The following is a 15,121-nucleotide window of genomic DNA, read 5'->3' as shown; positions in this document are numbered from 1 at the left end:
GTGAAAAACACACCAGAGGCTCAGGAGGAGCCATGTGAAGTTTTATCCATGGATCCTTAATAAATTAGGGTACTGTGATATTAAGGGCTGCAGCCTCAGTGGCATCCATATAATAATCACAATAGCAAGTTTAACATAGTGCTGATCACAACATCCTTCACTATAATCACACTTCACTGTGATGTTACAATGGAGTGACACCCCAGCATTGTTTAGGAAAGACAATTATACAGGGGAAAGTCAAGCTCTTGAGTTTGCTCTAAAGATAAATTTTGGAGTAACGGATTGCCTGTCCTTCAGCACATTTTCTATGTCAAACTTCCATTATAGAAAGTTTATTATAATAATTGAATGGGCAGAGAGTTCTCAGGCCAGGAAAACACTGATGTTCTAAAATTCAGTATTTCTTATTAAGGACATATCCAGGTACTCTGCCAACCAAATGGACAAAAGGTCAAATCGAAGTCTTCTGAAAGTTACAAAACCAAACTGAGGCACATGCATGACCAGAGGGGCCACTCACTTGAGCCATGTGGAAAAATGGACCTGAGGTCTACAATTCAGCCCCATAGAACATGTCTGCTATGGGTTTCACTTGGAAAATGTCTAAATCACTCATTGAGATTTTAATTTCCCATTTGGGCAAACTCAGTGGAATGTACCATGGGATAAAGGCAGGAACTGCATAGGGATGTATAGTGTTAGTTCAGAGAAAAGATAAATGTTAGCATGTAAATAAGAAAGTAGAGAATGGCAAAGAAAAACATTTTTATGTACTCTGGGATGTAGAGAAGCTTGTTGCAAAATGAATCTGGAGTCATACGTGGTAAAAAAAAAAAAAAAAAAACTTTTGCCTTATGCCATTACTACCCCACAACAACCTTAGTTTTTTTAGTTTCTCCTAAGCCACTTAAGTGAGTGGGTAAATCTTGTGAATATATCTAAAACATTAGTAACTCGGGACTTTCAAATAAAGGCCTATGTCCTATGTAGGCTTTTTCATCTAGAACCACAGTTTTATTCTGTTTCCTCTGTGAATCTTCTCGCTGCCTTTGTTACTTAACTGAGCCTGAACCCTTATTGGAAGACTCCCTTTCCCCTAGAAGAGACTGCTCCTCCCAATACCCAAGTACCAGGGATAGGTAGGGAGAAGTATTCTCTAAGCTCCCCTTTGCAACTTCCAAACCAGGCCATTACTCCTATGGTCTCATGTTTGGTTTTTTATGGGTTTTTTTTTTTATAAAGCCTTTATCCTATATCACTGATCTATGTCATCCTCCATCTGTTCTCTTCACTGTCATCTACCAGTCTCACCTAAGACGGGCACCTGGGTAACAATGTTTGCCCCTTGCCTCCTAAAATCACTCTGCCTAGTATCAAAATCTATATGAATGAGTCCATCAATATCTTAGCCTCAAAATTCTTTAATCTTCACCCCATTTCCACTAAACTTTAGCAAACTATTGGACTGAATCATGAAAGTGCCTTTATATATATATATGTACATATAACATATATGTAATGTAATATTATATAAAATGCAATATATATTAAGATTTATTTATTTGACAGAGAGAGAGACAGCAAGAGAGGGAACACAAGCAGGGGAGTGTATGAGAGGGAGAAGCAGGCTTCCCGCTGAGCAGAAGCCCAGTGAGGGGCTCAATCCTAGGATCCCAGGATCATAACCTGAGCCGAAGGCAGACATTTAACGACTGAGCCACCCAAGTGCCCCAAAAGTGCCTTTTTATAAGTAAAAAAAAAAAAGAGAGAGAGAGAGAATATTGGCAATTCCACATGGTTTGACCTAATACTTCTTTTTTTAAAAAAGATTTTATTTATTTATTTGAGAAAGAGAGTGTGTGCACATGAGTGGGGGGGGAGGGGAGAGGGGCAGAGGGGGAGGGAGAAGCAGGATCTCCACTGAGCAGGAACAGGATGCAGGACTTGATCCCCTAATATTTCTAAGGCTCAATCTGGACCTAATAATGGTATAGAACAACCTCACCTATGAAACCTTAAAATCCCATAGCCTATTCTGGTCACAACCTCTTAACCTCTGAGTTGTTCACTTCCTAACCCACTAAACTGGCTTTGCAATTTTATGATGACCTCTCATCACTTGATTGCCTCTATTACCCAGCCCATTCTCTCTTCTGCTGTACAGCCCGATATGCTGTGTCACCTCAAGTCCTCCCTTGACAATCCCTTCAATTCCCTCATCTACTTCTATTTATCTTGTTACCACACCTTCCCTGAAATCCCTAGCTTTGCATTAAGGGCACTGTCTGTGTGCTGGAGGCATTCATTTATCCATTCAACAATTTTTTTTTTTAAATACCAACATTGTGTCCCAAGTACTGTGTTAGATGCCGAGGATACAATGAGTGAACAAGTCAGGTATGGTTTCTGCTCTCAAGGAGTTTATAGCCAACTGGCAATAAACAAGCAAGCAGGCAAGTAACAATGCACAATATGTAGGTGCTATTTTGGGGGAAGCATCTATTTTAAGAACCCATGATTTGGTAGCCAGTCCACATGTGGTGTCTGCCAAAGGAAGTGATATTTAATGTCATAATGTCTGGCTATAAGTATAAAAACTAAGAGAAGGAAAAGAAGCAAAATGGTCCTAATTAAACTTCTGTTTCTCCAAATATTACTACATCTTTCCAGTTGGGCAAAATCTACTGCCAGATGCAAGCTGGAGTGACTCTGGGATCAAGTTCTTTTCATTTACTCAATGATTATCTGGGGAGCAACATCAGCAAAAAAATGAGAAAGAAAATATAAGCCATGTTTTTAAAATTATACTTTTAAAAACTACCTGCATGTGAACCCAATGAATTCTACATGCTCCCAAATAATTCTACACGGTTTCAGACTTTTGAAAATAATGTCAAAATCAATAACATGCTGTCTAACCGTGTTACAGTGATTCATTAAAACAAAGAGAAGACAAATCAATGAAACAGTGTTCAAGGAAGCTTACAGTAAAATTTCACCAAAATAGCCAAAGATAACAATCCAGGTAAGAACTAAATAATGAGGGCCAGAAATTCATTGAATTAGAAAGCCTAAGCAGTGCATAGTTATTGTAACTGAGAAAAATCTATTTAACCCAGTTCTGGGCACCCAATGTGAAAAGGCAAACATGTTAAATCGTTCTTCTTAGTCTATTTAATTGTTACTAGAGATAAATCTTTTCCTAAATATCAAAAATAATCCCAAATCCATTAGAAAAACAACAACAATAACAACAAAACATAGGTGATGAGCTGCAGAATGGATAGCACAATACATACTGTAGAGGGCATAGCAAGCTCATGCATGATTCCAGCAGGAACAGAACTGTAGCTAATCCTACTCATAGGGCATAGCTGTGAGACCCAGAGCAATGCTTTAAGGAACCAGACAACCAGTCTACTTAGAGGAAGGCTTACTTAGTATCTGGGGGGTTGGAAAGCACAATACTACTATGACCACCATCACCCCACTGACAGGGGTGAGGAAGAGGTGTTGGTGGAGGGAGAGGTGAACAGGGTTTCAGGGCCTTAACTACAAGAAGAGAAAGGTGTTACATTATCATCATCATTTGCTATGTTACCTGATATTGATAACAGCCATCATTTACTGGGATTTTACTAAGTGTTAGGCACTAAGTGCTTTTCATACTCACATCCAGGCCCTCCCCTAATATTTGAGGGGCCTGGGGCAAAAGTACAAAAGGGGAACCACCTAAAATATGTCTAAATATGCAAACATTGGCTAACAAGCTGTTAAAAATGTGTTTATCTCCTATCTTCACAAATATACCTTCACTATGACTTGGAAAGCCAGATTCAAATTTAAAATTCTTGGACTCCTCTATGGGGCGCTTGGGTGGCTCAGTCAGTTAAGCATTCAACTCTTGATCTCAGCTCAGGTCTTGATCTCAGGATCATGAATTCAAGCCCCATGCGGGGGTTTAAAAAAACAAAAATAAAATAAAATCCTTGGACCCCTCTCAATGTCATGCTGGAATATGGCAGGTCAGGAACAGAGGGGCCATGGAGCACCCTCTTTTCTTCCTACTCTTCCCAACTCCAGTCCTCACTCTGAGGGACCTCATATTCATGGGCGTGGCCACTTCAAGCCCATGTACAATATCAACAGCTGCCCTTTGTCCATTTCTCCAGCCTGGAAATGAACACACATCTGATGCAATCTCTGCCCTAGGGAGAACTGACCCTGGCACCCAAATCAGTTCTGAGCCATATAGACCATGGTAGGAGGGTCATTAACTAATCAGGGAATTTCAGGTTTCAGGCACAAGTTGTGTGTTCTAGAAGTGGGAAGGAGGGTCATTCACTGGAAGGGTATAATTCCTTAGCCCTCTGGACTCCTTACCCCATAGAAATAGGATAGGGCCAGTTACATAATTATGGGAAACTAGTGCAAAATGAAAATGCAGGACCCCTTGTTCAAGCAGCAATAAATAATGTTATTAAAGCTACTAAAATACAAAGCTTTTTCCTTTCTTCCATGGTCTTTCTCAGCTTGTCCTGGTGTTTTAGTTATTTAAAGTTGTTCTAAAAAAAGATAAATTACAATTTTAAAGTGCTTATATGACTTTACTATTCATCTTTATATGTACAATGGGAGTTCTAAATGCAAATGTAAGAACACCTAGCTTGTATGTGGAACACACGATCTATATTTTGTAGCTTATACATGCATGTATATTTCATTCTTGCCAGCATGAAACACAGTGCGCAAAATCAACCAAGTTTTTTATTTCACATCTTGTTATGTCTTCTCTACATTTGGTTTCCCTGTGAGTAAGGAGGACTGAAAGAAAAAGGAACTATTGGTGGCCCTATTTTTCCCTTTCCTTCTATATCAACATTTTCAACATAAGTAGTTGGCTAACAAAGGGAAGTAACAAAAATAAGAAAAAATACAATACGATTTCTTGGTTGTTTGTATTTCATAGAATATCATTGCCTTCTTTCTTGTTCAAAGAAAGTTCTGGGTTGAACTGAAAGCTCGGCCTCTCAGAGCTGTCACGGAGACACCTACTCAGTTGTAGACATAACATGTTCACCTGGTACTCACTTTTAGTCTCACTGAACTCCAATGCATTGTGGGTCCACCCGAATTCTGTGCTTATGGGACATCATGAATGCTTTATGGAAACTGGGTTGCAAGGAATGGCGGATGCACATACTGCATGTATTTCCTCTACTTAAATGCATGACTTTATTTACAAAACACAAGCTCAAAGACAAAATTAATAAGAATTTCAAGACAACTACAGCAAAACATTAAACCAAGCACAGGACCTTTCTGAGTAGAGGGCCAAATGTGACTACACAGATCACATCTGTGAGGCCAGACCTGGGAAAACACAAACATCAAAGAACCAGAGCAGTGTCTTCTAAAGGGAAAAAAATGTCATGCCAAAAGGCATATAGGGGCGCCTGAGTGGCTCAGTCAGTTGAGCATCCAATTCTTGATTCCAGCTCAGGTCATGATCTCAGGGTCGTGATATGGAGCTGTGTATTGGGCACCGTGCTGGGCATGCTTAAGATTCTCTCTCTCCCTTTTCCTCTATCCCTCCTCCCCCACCCCACTCACACACTCTTTCTCTTAAAAAAGAAAAAAAAAGAAAGAAAGAATAAAGAAAAGCTATATGGATGAGCAAATAAGTCTTGGAGTTAAATAAGTTGCCTGCAACAATTGGTAAGTGCCTTCAGTAGTAGTTAAGCTCAGTTAGTTGAAATCTGGATACCAACCTCTTTAATCAATTTGCCTTAGTCCCTCATGAAATAGAAGCTTAGTTGTATGAGCTGGATCAACACTGTACAAGCCTCATATTTTCAGATGTCCTTTTCCCCATAGCCAAGAACTTCCAGGCTGATTCATTGGCAGACTGGCTCCAGCAACATAGTTGCCATGATACTACTGCTGTGCATCAAACATTAGCTTGATGAAGAGAGAGGAGGCAAGTGACTTCTCAGTAGTAATAATTAGGATACACAGAATAATAAGAATAACAAGAATACTTATTATTATTTATTAGTAATAAGGAGAATAGCAAACATTTATTTAGCACTTACTATGTGCCAGGTACCGTTCTAAGAGCTTCTGCTCTGTTATCTCATTGTTCTTTGCAGAAACTTCATGAGGTTGGTAATATTATTATCCACATTTTACGAATGAGGACGCAGAGGCAAAGAGTGCTCCAATAAATTGAGTATGATCACACAGCTCATTAGTGACAAAGTCGGCATTTTGAATCCAGGCAGTTCTGCTACTTTGAATCATCTTTCTCTTTTCATAGATCCATCTCTGTATTAGTGAGGTCTGTTTGCAGACAGGTGTAACTAAAGCAACTCACCCAGACAAGATGATCAGTAAATATTTCTAGAATAATAGTACAATGAACTTTAACAGCCTTTTATCTGACATAACTAAAATCTCACGCTAAGCAGTTTTTCATGCATTTTATTTTTCAGAAAATAATTTTTAACTGTTCCCTTTATAGACCTAATTTTTTAATCATGTAGCCAAGGCTCCATAAGGAAACACATTTTATTTTTAATTCAATGTCCTGTGTACCTTCCTTATCTACACTTACATTATATCCAAGAACTAGGAAATAAGAGGAAAACCCTGCAGACTCACAGAACTATTACAAGAAACTGTTCTCAACATAGCTATTAACTTCAGAATTGAGTGTCAAATCAAATTTGCTAACTTAACATACAGAGGTCATTGCCTAAGTTGTTTCTTTGTTTTGTTTTTCTGTTTTAACACTGGTTAGTATGTGGATCAAATTTTCTAATACAACACAACCTAGTTACTGTCCAGTAGTTTGTACTATTGCTCTGTTTTACTACAGGACAGGACTGGGTATATGTGGGAACTCATGTATCAAATGTGCATATCTGGTACTGAGCTGCCAGTTCTGAATAATGAGCTGTGACAAAGGTAACCAAGAATAACAAACGAAGATCCTAAGCACCAGGATTGATTGTTTTATTCAATTTCCTCAACTGGAAATAAGGGTATGTTCTAGCCCTAATTTTCTGTGTGCTATGAGCAAACCCATTGATTGGTAACAACAAAATCCATACTACTAAATTAAAAATATATATGGAACACTATTTTTACTTTTCAAACTAACAAGATGTCTTTAAATGTTAATATTTATAAAGTGCAGTGAGGTGTACACTCTCACATACTATCTTGTGAATTATAAATTATAAATGGGCACTGTCTTTCTAGAAAGCAATTGGCAATGTCAAAGGTCATAATTATCTTCACCCCTTGACACATCAGTTTATGTCCAGATATCTATCATGAGGAAATAACTAAAATTGCCAACAAAGATGTTTATAGCAGCATTATCTGAATGATACCCAAACTGGAAAACAATTTCAATGTCTAACAATAATAGTAAAGTATGATGTATTCATGTGGTGAAATTCTACTCATTTTAAGTGGGATTTATAAAATATTTTATTGACATAAGAAAATGAATATCAATTTAAATATATGTATATAACCACTCACTAGTTATGGCAAGTTACTTATCTCTCTGTACTATAGCTTCTTTATCTGTAATGTGGGAATAATAAGTCCTATCACAGGATTGGCGTGAAGATTAATTGAACAAATATAAGTAGAGTGGGCAGACCAGGGCCTGACACAGAGGAATCACTAAGTCAATATTAGTTACCTCATCACCTCCATCATCATCTTCATCCTTATTCCAAATACCACCAGCATTTTTCATAGAGCTAGAACAAACAATTCTAAAATTTGCATGGAACCACAAAAGACCCTGAATAGACAAAGCAATCCTGAAAAAGAAAAGAAAAGCTGGAAGCATCATGATTCCAGACTTTAAGCTGTATTACAGAGCTGTAGGCATTAAGACAGTATGGTACTGACAAAAACAGACACATAGATCAATGGAACAGAATAGAAAACCCAAAGTAATCTTTTGGTAGAATGCTTATAGTATGTTGTTTTTAAATGTTTACAAAATTGAATATACAGTATAGTCTTAACAGTTTAACAAAAAAAGTGTATATGTATATATAAAATAATAGATAATTAAAATTTCCTTCTTTAAGCCTTGTAATTTTTTCCAATTTCTTAATAATAAATATTATTTATAATCAGAACAAAGATTTTACACATAAAAAAGAAACAATCTACACAGTACAAAAGCCAAAACATGTTGAGAAACAAAAAACAGAAGAGTGATCCCAGAAATTCAAAATGGCAACAAAGAATGAGCACTGGGAAGACAGAACAAAACCAGAAATGAGGAAAATGGAGAATTTACAGCTCTGCAGCATAAGGACAACATCTCAACAGTACCTTCAGGGCCACTGTTCCATGTTAAAGATACATGGGACACCACACACTTCTACAGAGATTAGCAAACTTCCAAGAACATTGTATTACTCTCCAGAGGAGACTCCAAAGGTTGATTTAGAGAATGATGATCCCAAGTTTGCACTGAACAAATCCTAACATTAATTAGAACAGAGAGGCAAGCCCAAGAAACACTCAAGAGAAGATGCCAAGGAAATGAGCTTTCTCCTCTCCTTTGTCTCATCACTGATTACCATATAAATTTATTTAATATTGCTTACTAAAAATAACTGAAAAATGTCACTTCCCTCTGTGAAAATATGTGTGTGCCTCAATAAAATCTGTTCCTTTGGATGAAGACTTATCCTGGTGCCTACTGGAGGGCATTCATAAAGACTGTTGCCACATGCACTCACTCAGGTCTCATTACATTACCTAAGTTATTTTTAATACATCCTACTCAATGTATTCTCTTTTAGAAAGATAGGCATGAAAATAGTTAAAACTAAGTTTTCAAACTATATGAATTAGGCTTCATTTATCTGGAAATTTCAATGACTTTATTCTTGATCCATTATAGACAATCAAGGCTATCATATGCCCTATAAATAATAACAAGGAATATCAGATTGGCTGACACTGCCTATACCACAGCCTAATGCATCTGCCAACCAAGGTGTTTTCCATTCCAGATTTTAGGAAATCATCCCCCAGATAGTTTCAGAATCTGATCTGGATTGAAAAAGTTGCCAGCAAAACTAATTATGCTTTGGTTCCTTAATCTGTACTGCATTTTGCACTTTACAAGTTATTAGTCCTGCATTATCCTTAATCTGAAGTCGGGCTGGTTCCAAGTTCTCTCAGGGACTTAGTTCCTGAGCAAGAAATGATTCAGTTGCTTTTCAGTAAATATTTGGATCAAATGGAGAGGGCTCTTAGCTACTCTAGTTTCATTATAAATCAAATGGAGAGTTGCTGCTTTGGAAATCATAAAACCATGTGTTCAGAAAACGAAAGAGAAATGATTCAATATAGGACAAACCATATTACTTAAAATTACTGTACCAGTGGAATAATCCAGGTCAGTGAGATTTCATGTCACATATATAAATCAATCAAGCTCAATGGTATCTATTTCTTCAGTCTGTCTATTGCAATATGGTTCCTTTATCTTTCACTTCTCTCTGTGAAGTGTCCTATAAATCATAGATTCAATGGCAAATAATAAAAACAGTATCATTTGGGACACATCCAACAGTACTGGATGCCCTTCCACAGTTTTGAACGATGTCTCCCTGAAGTGGCACAGAGCATTTGGTTGTTGTATCATGTTTTATTTAAAAGGATTGTGCTGTAGAATATATTAAGAGGAAACAGGATAGAGACAGGAGTTCTCTGAGGACAGAGATTGCAATCTGAGCTAGTGAGCTACTATGCAAAATTATAGAGAGGCAAAATAAAATCTTTCAGGGTCAACTGATTTTATCTTTTTCATATCCCTGTTGCAAATACTCACCTTTATTACATTTTCTTTTACACACAGATAATTTGGGAATTGCTAGAACATTATCATTTAAAAATGTGTCCCTGTCGACAGCATATTACTGTATCTTTTCAAAATCTAAGCTGAAGTGAATTTAATGAATTCACACAAGGTTTATTTGTTAAAAATTATTTCTGCCATCTTCTTTTATATTTTCTATTTCACCTATTTCCTTTTTGTTTCTTCTGTTCCCCTTCTTTCCTAACTTCCATTAGATAGACTGAATTTTACTCAGCTGGTTTGAAAATCAGACATTATACACTTAGCCTTCTGGCGGTTATCGCTACTTAATAAGACCCATTCTTATATTTATTATCCATCTGTTTTTTTCCTATACTAATAGAATTCGAAAGCTTATCAATATCCACAGTCCCCTTATCTCCCTCACTTTCAACAGAAATGCCTTAGCAGGTCTTTATCTCTCTCTGCACTCCAACAGCAACCTGCCCCATGTTGATATTTTCTAGGGTTTAAATCATAAATAGATAGGTTTTTGTTGTTGTTGTTCTTTGCTTATTTAGGCAAGGAATTTTACTAAATTATTTGCTAGCATTTAGTTCCCATATTTTATTTTTTAATGTTTTAAGTTTTTATTTAAATTCTAGTTAATATACAGTGTAATATTGGTTTCAGGAGTAGAATTTAGTGATTCATCACTTATCATCACTTATACACAACACCCACTGCTCATCACAAGTGCCCTCCTTAATCCCCATCACCCATATTTTATTAATTCATCTTTATTTGTTTTGCTTCTTGCTGGAGAATTTCCTCCAACACCTGTTTTCAGAGTGTGTATTAGGTAATCTAAGGCCTAGTATTTCTGACATTATTTTTACTTCATTCTAATATTAAAGTGATAATTTAAAATATTAGGTTTAATTTTTTTTCTTTCAGTATTTTGAAAATAGTATTCCATTGCTTCTTGCACTTAGGATTTCTTTTGAGAAGTCCGAGCTAGATGTGTAGTTGGTCATCATCAGAGTACAAAGGATAACTGAAGCCATGTGTGTGAGTGAGATCACCCACTGGAACACAGAGAAAGGGAAGAGAAGAAAGCCAAGAATGAACTCTTGAAAAAAGTCAAAACTTAAGTGAGAAGAGGGGATAACGAAAGAGGCATTGTGAACTAGACTGAGAAGGAACAGCCAGAGATTTGCCAATATAATCAGGTATGCGTCACATAGACCAAGAAAGGAGGCAGTTTCAAAAAAGACAGAATGGTCAACAACATCAAATACTACAGAGAGGTGGAGTAAGATCAAATACTCATTGCTCACTGCATACAACAATATATCCAAATTTACTGAGTTCTCTTTTATGAGAAAGGTTTGTATCACTTTCAAATGCTGTTGAGAGGGAGCAGAGATCAGCAGGAAGCCAGAAGAGAGGGAGAAAGAGGAAAGAGAGGGGGAAATGATGCTTTGTTGAGGTCCTGGAGGAGACTGGAGGACAAAGAGCACAGGTACATGGAGATTAAAAGGTGATTATCTGTGTTTTCTGGGGCATGAGGAAAGGGACAGTCCAGATAAAGGTATATTTGCAGATGTAAAGGCAAGCATTTGGGGGAGTTCATATTAGTAGCTTCTATTTTCTTTGTGAAATTAGAGTTAAGACTTTTGCTGATAGGTAAGGAATTAAGTGAGTTAAGACCAATATTTTGGATATCCCTTTAGACTAGAACAAAAAACAAAAACATCTTCTAGAGCAAACAGTATGTTCTTAAACATGCAGTTGAAGCATTATATTTCTTTTTCACAACTCTTTAATTTTTTTAAAGTCTTTAATTCCAGTTAACATAGTGTTATATTAGTTTCAGGTGTACGATATCATGATTCAACGCTTCCATACATCACCTGGTGCTCATCACAAGTGTATTCCTTAATGCCCAACACCTGTTTAATCCATCCCCCCCCCACCTCCCCTCTGGTAGCCATCAGTTTGTTCTCTATAGTTAAATGTCTGTTTCTTGGTTTGTCTCTTCTTTTTCACAACTCTTAAAGGGAACTGAAGCAAATTTCTTCTTGTGGGTCCATTCTGATTTGTGTTTCTGGTGAGAGAAGCTTTAAAGTGTAAAACCCACTTCCTGATCTTGGCTCTGTTTCTTGTCATATGGACAAAGTCAGCCCTCATAGGAGAGAATGGAAGTGACTCAGAGAAGTAGCAACAAAGAAAGGAGAGATCATTTTTAAGTCCCTGGTTTTGGCTGTTCCTAAAAACTAGTTGCATCTTGACCTTCCCATAATTCCATATTCAATGCTTTTTTGGATTCTCTGAGTCAATAAATTCCACTTAATTCCTTAAACCAATTTGAGGTAAATTTCTATTTGTTGGAACAGAGAGTTTACACTAGTAAATGATTAGTGCAAATGAACAAGACAGAAACATTATAGGAGTTCAGAAGAGAGAGATTTCTTTGGCCTGGGAGGTCAAGAAAGATTTAATGACCTTACTCGAGGTGGGACAAGGACTAGTTCAAGTTTGTAGAGCTAGATAAGCAGCCATCATGACAAGTGGGAGAGGCATCTAAATGCTAAAGGTGCATAAACTCAAAGTGAACTTGAACTCTACAAATGAAAGTAAATGTGGAAGACAGAATAATGGCCTCCCAAAGATGTCCATGTCCCCACAATTGTGAATGTGTTACCTAACACGGCACAAGGACTTTGCAGTTGTAACTAAATTAAGGGTCTTAAAATGGGGAGATTATCCTGGATTTCCAGGTGGCCCCAGTGTAATCACAGGAGTCCGTATAAAGGGAATATGGCAGTGGGAGAGGCAGAGAAGATGTGATGATGGAAACAGAGACACACAGAAAAAGGAACTTAAAGATGCTATATTTTGGGCCTTCAAGATGGAGAAAGAGGCCATGCATGAGCCAAGGAATGCAGGTAATCTCTAAGTTGGAAAAGGCCATGAAACGAATTTCCCCGTAGGGCCTCCAGAAGAAACCTGCTCTACTGACAGCTTAGTCCAATGAAACCCATTTTGGATTTAGGACCTCCAGAATCATAAGATAATGAATTTGTGTGGTTTTAAGTCACTACGTTTGTGATAATTTGTTACAACAGAAAGAGGAAACTAATACAGGTGGGATAGGAGTGATTTGATTTTAAAAGATATGTCTCCATTTTCATTATATTTAATCCTAATGTTCAGACTTTCCAACCTGAGCCAAGATGCTACACATATCCATTGGCAAGAACTTCACATAGCTAGCTTTGAACACAGAGCCTGGTTTATCAAAGGACATTAATAAATAGATTTGTTGGGTAAGTAAATGTGTGCTATATTCTAGTGTAATTAATTCCAGATCTCTGTTTCTAGGAATACCCCCCGCCAAGTGCCAACACACACAAACACACACAACAGATAAATAAGTGTGTGTGTGTGTTCATTACAGGTCTTTTCTATCTAGATGAGGCTTTGATGCCTCAAACTTAATTTGTCCAAAACTGAATTGCTGACTTTGCCTCCACCTCCCACTCTCTAATCTGCTTTCTTTTTTATCTTCTTCCTTAAGTGAGTGGGAATAAGGAGTCCCAACTCTCCACCTAGACAGCCAAGCCCAAGAAAACTGGGAGTTATCTGGTTTTCTCTCTCCACTCTCAGTCACCAAATTATAGAGAATGTATCTTGTAATTACCTCTCAAGTCTGTATCTCTCCTCTCTCTCCCTGCCGACATCACCTTAGTTTGGGCATTACATTCTCTTATCCAGGTCAGAGCAAAACCTCATCATGAGTGGCTCTGTAGGCAGCACCAGCAGCAGGACACCCCAGCCCCTGCCTGACCCATCCTCTACCTGCTCCCAGAGTTCTACCTATCAGTACACTCTAAATAGGTCATAGCTTTTCTTAAAAGCTTTTTGAGGTTCTTCATTGACTCCGTAATTAACCCCATGAAGTCTAATCCTTGTTGCATGGCATTTCAGGTCTCTAACAGGAGCTCCTGAGGGGTACCATTGTGCCATGGTCACTACTTCACTCCTGACACCTGGCACGTGGTCAGGCATCTAGTAATGACTAAATAATTCTTTAAATATAATCAGGACATTCCCCACCTTATCCTTTACAATATGACAATACCAAACTTATCATTGTTCCCCAGACGGTCGATGTTATTTCAGCCGCATGACTGCAGTTCTGTTCCCCCTGTCAGGAAGGCCTGCTCCCCATTGTTACAAGGAAAACATAGTCAACTATCAAAATCCTGTTGAAGCACTGCTTCTTCTTGATGTTTTCTCAAGCCACCTACCCTACAGGCCTCAAACTCTCTTCTCTGTACTTGTTCTGAGCCTCACTTTTCTCATCACAAAATAAAAACATTTCTTCAGCACTTACTATGTGCCAGGTAATCTCCTAGGCACTGGAGATTCGGTAGTGAAGAAAAAAGATAAAATGCTACTACCGTCCTATCCATAATGCTGATGCTAGCTAGAGTTAAAAAGAATTCATGTTCTAGGCACTGTTCTAAGCAATTTACAATATAAACTCATTTAATCCTCACAATAACCCAGTGAGGTAGAAAGTGTTATTATTCCTGTTTTACAGATGAGGAAAGTGAGGCACAGTTTTAGCAACCTGCTTAAGATCTCCAACTGGTAAAAGTGACTAATCCAGCATTCAAATTCAGGCAGTCTTATTCTAGAACCTACATTCTCAACCACAATGTCATATATATTTCTGTAACATATTGCACTGCACTAAATTGTAATCATTGATCTCCATATCTGTCTACCATGCTAATCTGTGACTTAATTAAAGCCAAGGACTATGTTTAATTTGCTATGGTATTCCTAAGGGCTACCATAGTACCTAGTTTACAGTCATAGGGACTCAACTAATGTTTGTTGAACTATTGGCAACCCCAGTTGCAGTCAAATTGCTGAATAAAGGAGAGAACACTGTGTTAAGTGCTAAACTTACGAACTTAAATATGTGAGATAAAAGAAAAATGTTAAACCTTCATCCTCTTAAGTTCCTAATTTTTTATTGTGCTAAAATATGCATAACATAAAAATTTATGATTTTAGCTACTTTTAAGTATACTATACTGCCACATTAAGTACATTCATTTGTTGTGCAACTATCACTACTATCCACATCCAGCACTTTTTCATCTTCCAAAACTAAAACTCCATAACCATTAAACAACAATTCCCCATTCCCCCCTCCTCCTAGCCCCTAGAACTACCATTCTATTTCCT

Source organism: Eumetopias jubatus, unplaced genomic scaffold (genome assembly GCF_037043125.1).
Source record: "Eumetopias jubatus isolate StellerSeaLion01/CBP00866 unplaced genomic scaffold, mEumJub1_p1.0 scaffold_4, whole genome shotgun sequence".
Classification (NCBI taxonomy): Eukaryota; Metazoa; Chordata; class Mammalia; order Carnivora; family Otariidae; genus Eumetopias; species Eumetopias jubatus.
This window is presented reverse-complemented; position numbering follows the sequence as displayed.